We start from the raw sequence: 8,770 nt of genomic DNA, 5'->3' as shown, positions 1-8,770 counted from the left end.
TTAAAGTATCCCATTGATTAAATTGCTGCCAGCCTTCAAGTAGCAGTTAAAGGAATATATAACAGCTTAAAAACTTCCAATACATGAAAATAAACACACCCATTATTACTTTCTTTAAGATTCATGGTCAAAGATACTTAGACCTAAACTGCCTAGTTTTCTAATTTGTAAGCATTTACTGGGTTACCAAAGATCCCAAGTACCGTCTGAAAGACCATGGCTGCTTGGTTTGTTTCTAGTTTAAATTAGACAGGCACACCTAAAACAAGGATTGATAGGGCGATATATTTGTTAAGTAACAGATGGCGAATGGACATTCTGTCCAGCATCTATCCACATTCTGTTTCTCAGTATTCCAAGGAAGAGTGACTCTAAATCTCGAAGAGGAATCAACTAGAGGGGAATGGACCAGATCTGGACTGAATGTATTTATTCAGCTAAGAACTGACACCAAGTCATATGTAGGTTAAAAAATTCTAAGGGGGTATGACTGGCTTAGAGGTATGAGGGGCTTGAACAGGTAAAGCTGGATTAAAGTAATTCAGAATTTATCAGTAAGGACTGAAACATGAATTCTGAATACTTAGGCGACTTTGTGAAATTAAGGGAGGAAAAAAAAAGAGGTAGGTGTTAGATATTCCCCGAACCCTCACATAGGGTGTTAAATCGTGGCTAAGCGCTGCCTCTGCGCAAGACTGAGGTCCACCGCAACTAAGAAAACGAGGGGGGTGGGGACGCCGCCACTCTCGGGGAAGGACCTTTCCTCGAGAAGAGCGGCAGAAACTCACTGCAACGTCCCGGCTCTCCTCTCCCTGGGGCTGCCAATCTAGCAGGTGAACCGTGAGAACACAAAGGAATGAATAATGGCGCGCGAAATGCCAAAAGCCAGGGTCCCCAAGTCCAGCCTTTTCCCTTCACCTCGAGAGCAGCTTCAGCCACCCCCGCACGTCTTTGCAGGAGACACCTGCTCCACAGCTCTGCCCGTTCGGGGCGAGCCCGAAAGGCAGGAACGGCCGTAGACTGCCCGGTGCGGAGCACACGGAGGAAAGCCGCAGTCTGGGCCACCCGCGTCGCAGGCGCAGCGCTCCTGCGCGGACGCGGGGCGAACGTGCGCGTCCCAGAGCCGCCCGCGGCGGGCCCGGTGGGCGTGACGCCACGACGCACGGCACGCGGGCGGCGGGGCGGGGCGGGGCAGGGAGGGCCGGGGGCGGGAGGAAGGAGTGGGAGGAGGAGGCGGAGACTGCGGGGGCTGAGGGAGGGGGAGAATGGCAGTCGCGGCGCTCGTTCCCGGGAACGGCCGTCAAGACAGAACTGCGGAGGAGGAGTTCGGGAAAGCGGCCGTCGGGACGTCTCCTCTCGGTTCCTCCCTCCCCAGCTGAGAGACTCCTCGGCAGGACTGAGGGACCCTCCTCCGTGCTTCCTCTGGCTTCCGCCGCCGCCGCGGGGAGATGGGCCTGCTCGCCCGCAGCCCTGCGCCCGCCGCGGCTCTGAGGAGTTGAAGGTACGGGCGGGCGCGGGAGGAGGGTGCGCCCGGGAGCGGGAGGGCAGGGGCGGCTCCCGTTTCCGACCCAGGGCGCTTTGGCAGAGCCGCTGCCCTCGCCCCCCTCCCAGGGTCGGAAGTGGATTCGGAAATCCCAAGGGAAAGGCGCCCCCTTTCGTGCCCAGCGCGGGGCAGGGGCCGGGACCGGCTCCGGGGGTTAAGCCTCGGCTGGTCCCGCGCCCCCGCCCGGCTCCGGCGCTGGCGCCCCCTTGGCCGCGCGGGCGGAGGCGGAGCGTGGGATCCGCCCCGAGCCCTGTCCTCCTGGCCCGGACTGTGGAGACGGCGGCCGACCCGCAGTGTTGTGACGGGTCGAGGCGGCGCTCCCCTCAAGCACTTCCTCGGCCCCCGAAGCAGGCGACACCGAGGGCGGCCGCCTCGGGGAGGCGGCGGGGGCGGAGCGCATTCCTGATGGGTGAAATCGGCTCTAACGGGACCGATTTCCGGGCCTCGCTGCAAATTCGGAGCCGGGGCCAGTGCCCCCAACCCCTGCTGCCGGGGCCCTAGGGAAAAGGAGGCAAGCACCGGGGAAGGTTCATCCGGGAGAACTGCCACCCCCTTCAAAAGCAGAAATTAAACATACGCAAAATGGTGTAGCTTTGGCATAAAGTATGTGTTCATAGGGATCTTCCAGGATTGTTTCCCTCATGCTAAACCTTCAGGGAGTTCCCAGCCTGCAGCCTGCACCCAGCACGTAATGCCATTCTTTTTAATTTCTAGTTTTTCCTATCATCTGGACTCCGCTCTGCCGTTGCTCTTTCCCCCCATTTCCATTAATGGGAAGAAGAAAAAGAAGTTAGGGTTCATTAACCCCGCGACAAGGGCAGTAAATAAAAGAGAAGAGAGAGTGGTTAAGGCTATATATGGGAGAAAGAAAGGTCTTAATTTTTTCTCATTGGCCCTTGAAGGTAGAAATATACGAACGATGCTTTATTCTGGTTAATATTTACTATTCAGATTGTTGCAGAATGTTCTGTTGGGTTGACGTTGGAAAGGACAGCGTTTAAGTGCCGCTGCAATGTTCAAACCCAGGTGTTGGCTGGAAATGCTAGTTTTAAACGTTAGTAAACAGTGGGAGCATAAAGCAATCTTTTCCCCTGACTGCTTGCCTTACAATGTTTGTGATCTTTCCTTTTCATTCCAGTTTTTTCCCCGTGGAACATGGCTGTCTTTTTATTTCTTTACTTTCTGTTACTATTTTAACCTAGTAAGTCTGACTGTATGCCCAGATTTCATTTTCAGTTTTGCCATTAACCATCTTAATGCGCATCTTTCGCTTCTGTTTATAGTTCAAGCTGTTACCGTATTTGCCTGTTTATGCTTCCTTAACACCCAAGTGTCTGAACGGAATTAAAATGTAAATACTTCTTTCTGTTTAGAAAATGGCGATGATCTATTGTTAACTCTTGATTTTCAAATGTTCTTTCCTTGCTACGTGTAATTTCATGGGAAAGATTTAACATTAAGTCTTGGGGCTTAATAAACCAAATTATGCAACAATAACAAAAGAAACTCTTTTCGTTAGTTTAATATTCTCCTTTTTAATTACTGTATACAATATAACTGAAGTTTAAATTTCATGTGTCCATGGAAACTATTTAATGTCACCGCAAGGTGTTTTTCTGAGGAAAAATTACATTTGGCGAGTGATGTTAGTGTCTTTTTCCAATATCTCTGACTTCCAGAACTATTCTAGTAAGATTCACTTTTAAAACGGCAACATTCTTTTAGGCGTTGAAACACAATCCAATTCTTAGAGTCGAAATAGTAGTTACTTGAAATATTGTTTCATTTAGGGGATGCCTCAGTTGATTATTAGTTTATATAAAGAGCAGTCCCTTTTACTGTCATCTAACCAATGTTGGAATTTCTTTTTTAAATTTTGGTGGTGATTTGTAGAATTTTGGGTGCCTTTTTACTTCACTAAATGGAACCATATTTTTCTCTATCTAACATGTGAAAGATACTAACATTAGTGTCTGTTTTTAAAGATACTGCAGCATCTTAGTGGAAAATAAATGCACTTCACAGATTTGAAATAGGGGAAGTCAAAAGGTAATATTTTTGCGTTGTGAATGTAAGACACTTGGTGTCACCTCTCTTGAATGGGATGGAATTGACAGATACTAGTTGTTCTTATGGGATTGTTGGATGGAATTAAACATAAGTAATTTGAAGCAAGTTTTTTTTAACATTTGAAAGAATTTCTTGTATATTATGGCTAAGTAATATATGTATATTATTTAGATTTATCATGGAAATTCTTTTTTTTTTTTATTGGTTTATAACATTGTAAAAATTTCAGGTGTACATCATTGTACTTCTATTTCTGCATGGACTACATCATGTTCACCACCAAAATACTAATTACAACCCATCACCACACACATGTACCAAATTATCCCTTTCACCCTCCTCCCTCCCCCCTTCCCCTCTGGTAACCACCAATCCAATCTCTGTCCCTATGTGTTTGTTTATTGTTGTTATTATCTACTACTTAATGAAGGAAATCATACGGTATTTGACCTTCTCCCTCTGACTTATTTCACTTTGCATTGGAAATTCTTTAGTTTCTAATTATCCCCCTAACTTTTTTTTTTTTTTTTAATCTGGAGGGCACTGGATTGAAAAATATAGTTTTCTGGTTTTTTCAAGGGAGAGAGGGAAGACAAATGTTTGTGATAACATGCAAAAGTCCCTAGTCGAGTGCTGGGCACAGAGTAAGCTGGGGATAAGTTTTGTTGCATTTTCATCTGAATTGCCTCCTTATATTTCTTCTCTACTCAGGTTATAGAGGGAAAAAAATCTTAAGAGAATTGTTGTTTTTCTGATGCTATTAACAAGTGACAGTCGATAGCATGAAACCAGCCTGCATTTGACAAACATTTATGCTCTTTTATCATTTGAGGCCCATATAAAAATTAGGCCATTTTGGGCTGAACACCAAAGAAAGTTGAATTTCTAAATTTATATTTGATTGCATGTTGCATTGTATTTGGCAAACTAGCACTAGTAGTTTAACAATGGCCTGAAAGGACCCATGATCATATATGAAGTACTTTAGCTTAAAGATTTTGGTTTGAGTCCTTTTTAGCAAAATGTTAATCTGATTACTTATGGAAAATAGCTAAATTTTCCTTAGGCTATTTTTTGCTGCAATCAGGAGTAATTATTATTTTTCTTCCACTTGTTTTTCAAGTTGTAAGATATCAGTTCTTTGTTAGCTGACGGATGTACAACATCCAGACAGCTCTGTATATAACCACACCTGCACAGCTAATGATTGAGGATAATATTCTTTTGCTAAACACATCTGTATTTCAGATGGTGGTAGACTTCAACCAAAAAAGGCAGTGAAATCATTTTGAGTGTTTAAAACTTGGGTACTTCATTTATTTCTCAATAGCTATCATGTGTCAGTAAAACTTTCTGTATTAAAGCGGGAAAAATTAGCACTTTTTTTTTTTTTTTTGTGAGGAGATCAGCCCTGTGCTAACATCTGTGCCCATCTTCCTCCACTTTATATGGGACGCCGCCACAGCATGGCTTGCCAAGCAGTGCGTCGGTGCGCGCCCGGGATCCGAACCAGCGAACCCCAGGCCGCCGCAGCGGAGCGCGCGCACTTAACCGCTTGCGCCACCGGGCCGGCCCCAAATTAGCACCTTTTGATAGTAGTTTTTGCTTGTATTGCTCTCTTTGTTTTGTTCATTATAACATTTTCTTGAAAGCTATTCCATTAGTCTTAAAAGCGTTATATATTCTTGTCTTATCAGTGTTACTTAGTATTTTGTCTTAAAAAATCATTTACTAGAGAAATACTACTTGTTAATTTGTTTTAGAAGTCTATTTGGGAGAGTTCTTATGTGAAAGCCTCAATAAGACAAAACTAATGAGGACTTGTTTTAACCCTCAATTAAGTTTGTGCATTGAATTATGAAGCAAAATCTTGCTCAGAAATCACCCTAGTTTGTTTAAGCACAAAAGAAACTTCAAAACTCAGTCTTGGGTCCAAAAAACTGGAGGTGGCTTCTTAAAATTATATACAGTTAACAGTTTCAACCTCTGTCCTTCTCTGGAGACCCCTGAAAGTATAAGTAGCCCTGCTGTAATGTGAATAGCAGGCAGGTTGCCAGTTGAAGAAACGCTGGTAGAGGTGAGCCATAAGGAGGGAGTAAGAAACCAGGAGAAGCTACTGGGAATGTTCTAGTTTTAGGCTTCAGCTAAATATTATATAGCATAATAATGTAAATAATGTATCAAAAAATATACTGCCATTAGTAGGAGAATCTGATGATTTATGTTTTGTGATTTCTAAGTATAGGGATTTGCTCCCCTAAATGGTAACAGATTCTAAATTAAATTATTTTTATGCGTTATCACATATGAGATAATATATGTGAAATGTGCAGTAGAAGTGTAGGAGATAACGTAAACTTTATGATGGCAGGGACCATTCTCTTTGTTCACTGTTAAGGTCTCAGCATTTAGCATAAAGCCTGACAATAATAGGTGTTGAATAAGTATTTGCTAACTGAATAAAGTTTGTGTAATGTAACATATCTATTTCATAACTTTCTCTACAGCAGGGCCATCTAATAGAAATATAATGTGAGTCATAAATGTAGTTTAAAATTTTCTTTAGCCACATTAAAAAGTAAAAAGAAACAGGTGAAATTAATTTTCATAATATATTTTATTTAACTCGACATATCCAAAACATTATCATTTCAAAGTGTATTAATAAAAGACTACTTTTTGTGTGTGTGTGAGAGGAAGATTAGCTCTGAGCTAACATCTGTTGCCAATCCTCCTCTTTTTGCTGAGGAGGGTTGGCCCTGGGCTAACATCTGTGCCCATCTTCCTCCACTTTATATGCAGGACGCCTGCTGCAGCATGGCTTGATAAGCAGTGTATAGATCCACGCCCGAGATCTGAACCTGCGAACCCTGGGCCGCCAAAATGGAGCGTGGGAACTTAACCACTATGCCACTGGGCTGGCCCCAACTTTACATTTTTTATTCATACTAAGTCTTCAATCCAGTGTGTGTTTACACTAGACAGCATAGCTCTAGGGGCATTTTGTGTGAAATATTTGTCCTTTTCCACAGAAATTCTTTTTTTGTGTCTGAGGAGGACTAACCCTGAACTAACATCCGATGGCAATCCTCCCCTTTTTTCTTGAGGAAGATTGGCCTTGAGCTAACATCCGTGCCCACCTTCCTCTGCTTTATATGGGACGCTGCCACAGCATGGCTTAACAAGTGGTGTGTCATTGCGCGCCCAGGATCCGAACCTGTGAACCCCGGGCCGCTGAAGCAGAGCGCGTGCGCTTAACCGCTTGCGCCACCAGTCCAGGCCCCAGAAATTCTTTTCTTTGTCTTTTGATAGTCTTTTTCTAAGTGGTTGGCATGTCTTTTGAGACCAAATACAGAAGCACATATGTCATTGAACTGGAATTACTGAGTTGGATTGAAAGTCAGGATACCTGACTCCTCTTGCTTTTATAACTCCCACAAAAGGACTGTGCCTCACTCTCTTTCCCTGTCTATAAAATGAGGGAGAATATGCTATCATCTGTTTCATTGGATTAGTATAAATTATGTCTGAAATACTCAGACAAGGCAGTTATAAAAGAGGTTTTTTTCATTATCAGTAACGTGTCATAGCAAGTCTCAGTATAAAAACAAAAGGAAGAAGTCTCATGTGCATGTGGAGGAATGTTACCTCCTACATTGGAATCAGTTACAATGAATACTATATGAGATGCTCTTGTAACATATAGAATCAGGAGAGGTGACTAGGTCCATTAAAGCACCAGATTTTAAACCTGTGATCTATTTAAATATTGCCTGAACTAATCTGTCAGTTTTTGTTTGTATGACAACCAACACTTCTTATATAGACATCTTTAAATCAAAATCATGAAATAAAGTTCTTTGGAAAGAGGAGGTGGGGTCTGATAAGTGAGTGTGAGTCGGAAAGTAAAACAAGCATTTAGAAAAGCCTATCATCACAGGATTTGTGATGTATAGCCCAATGACTAATTCTTTTATCCAAACCAAGGGTGGCAGTGGTTACCTGGTAAGCAGCTGTACATAGCCAAATATAGCCAAATCAAATAAATGTCTCCTTATAGCCATACCCTTCAATTAAAAAAAAAATTATTATGGATGAACATCCTTTGGCTTTTTGCATAAACATAACATACTTTGCTGATGTCCTTAGCAGAAATTTCTGGAATCATGTAGTAGGTTGAATGGTGGCCCTGAAAAAGAATGTTCACATCCTAATCTCTGGAACCTGTGAATGATACCTTATTTGGAAAAAAGAGTCTCTGCAGATGTACTTAATGTAAGGATTTTGAGATGAGGAGATCATCTTGTATTATTCAGTGAGTCCAAAATCCAATTTCAGGTTGTCCTTAGAAGGGAAAAGCAGAAGGAAATTACAGGCAGACAGAAGAGGAGAAGACAGAAGAGGAGGAGACAGCGTGACCACAGAGGCAGAGATGGGAGTGATGTGGCCACAAGCCAAGGAATACTTGTCACCAGAAGCTGGAAGAGGCAAAGAACAGATTTTCTTTTGTAGCCCCAAAAGGGAGTGTGGTCTTGCTGGATTTTGGACTTTAGCTTCCAGAAATGTGAGAAAATAAATTTCTGTTGTTTTAAGCCACCCACTTTGTGGTAATTTGTAGCAGCTACAGAAAACTAATACACAGTCAAAAGTCTTCAGTAAGCCAAAGATCTATGCTTATCTTTTGTTTTATATCATGCGTGCGTTGTGAATATCAGTGACTAGACAGTCCTTCCTTTATAATTCTGATCCTTTCTTTGAAATATCAAAGAAAGTATATTCATACCCTCAAGCCTCAACAGGCCTAAAAAATAGATTATATCCTGTAAGATACATTGTTCTTTTTCTCTCACTTCATTCCTTCACTCCTGCTCCCAATTTGCCCCTTCTTTGCTCTTCATGAGATCTTAGTTTACGTTTAGGACGGGGGGCAAATAAAATATTGATGGGGATAGACCAACAGGTTTTGTCTTCTGAAGGTATAATTCCTAAAAGGTCCCCCTTCCGCTTTTTGTATCTCTTTTACTGTATCCTCGTCTCCCCTATATCTTAATGTTGGAATGCCACAGGGCTCAGTCCTTACCCTTCTATATTTACTCCTAGGGTGATTTCATCCATTTCTCATGATTTTACACACCATCCATGTAACAACTCCTCCCA

The 8,770-nt window shown here is 42.8% G+C and overlaps 1 protein-coding gene across 1 annotated transcript in view; it reads left to right on the top strand.

Moving 5' to 3' along the window:
* Nucleotides 1-1,416: 1,416 nt before the first annotated feature.
* RNF19A (ring finger protein 19A, RBR E3 ubiquitin protein ligase) overlaps nt 1,417-8,770 on the top strand; it is a 54,876-nt gene continuing 47,522 nt past the window's right edge. Inside the window, exon 1 of the mRNA XM_058564719.1 lies at nt 1,417-1,501. The gene's annotated coding sequence lies outside the window, so the exon portion shown is untranslated. The remainder of the gene's footprint in view (nt 1,502-8,770) is intronic.

The sequence above is a fragment of the Diceros bicornis genome, chromosome 21, assembly GCF_020826845.1.
Source record: "Diceros bicornis minor isolate mBicDic1 chromosome 21, mDicBic1.mat.cur, whole genome shotgun sequence".
In the NCBI taxonomy this organism is placed as follows: domain Eukaryota; kingdom Metazoa; phylum Chordata; class Mammalia; order Perissodactyla; family Rhinocerotidae; genus Diceros; species Diceros bicornis.
The sequence above is the reverse complement of the archived record's forward strand: the minus strand, read 5'-3'. Positions and strand labels throughout refer to the sequence as shown.